Consider the following 889-nt stretch of genomic DNA (forward strand, 5'->3'; position numbering starts at 1 on the left):
GGGGTGGGGTTGTGTGTGTGCATGCATGGGTGTGCATCGGGGAGGTGTGTGCAGTGCATGGGTGTGTGCATGTGTGTGCATGGGGGGTGTGTGTGTGCGCGTGTGTGCGTGCGTGTGTGTGTGCATGCGTGTGTGTGTGTGCGCACGCGTGTGCATGGTGTGCGTGTGTGTGCGCGCATGGGGGTGTGTGCGTGTGTGTGCGCGCATGGGGGTGTGTGCGTGTGTGTGCGCGCATGGGGGTGTGTGCGTGTGTGTGCGCGCATGGGGGTGTGTGCGTGTGTGTGCGCGCATGGGGGTGTGTGCGTGTGTGTGCGCGCATGGGGGTGTGTGCGTGTGTGTGCGCGCATGGGGGTGTGTGCGTGTGTGTGCGCGCATGGGGGTGTGTGCGTGTGTGTGCGCGCATGGGGGTGTGTGCGTGTGTGTGCGCGCATGGGGGTGTGTGCGTGTGTGTGCGCGCATGGGGGTGTGTGCGTGTGTGTGCGCGCATGGGGGTGTGTGCGTGTGTGTGCGCGCATGGGGGTGTGTGCGTGTGTGTGCGCGCATGGGGGTGTGTGCGTGTGTGTGCGCGCATGGGGGTGTGTGCGTGTGTGTGCATGGGGGGTGTGTGTGAGAGTGAGTGTGTGTGTGCGCACGCGTGTGCATGGTGTGTGTGTGCGCACGCGTGTGTGTGTGCATGGGTGTGTGCGTGCATGTGTGTGCATGGGGGTGTGTGTGTGCGCGTGTGTGCGTGTGTGTGCGCGCATGGGGGTGTGTGCGTGTGTGTGTGCATGTGTGTGTCTGTGCATGGGGGGTGTGTGTGTGTATGTGCGTGTGTGCATGGTGTGTGTGCGTGTGTGTGCATGGGGGGGTGGGGAGGTGTGTGTGCACATGGGGTGTGTGTGGGAGCGTG

The sequence above is a fragment of the Chaetura pelagica genome, unplaced genomic scaffold (assembly GCF_000747805.2).
Source record: "Chaetura pelagica isolate M959 unplaced genomic scaffold, ChaPel_1.0 scaffold397, whole genome shotgun sequence".
In the NCBI taxonomy this organism is placed as follows: Eukaryota; Metazoa; Chordata; class Aves; order Apodiformes; family Apodidae; genus Chaetura; species Chaetura pelagica.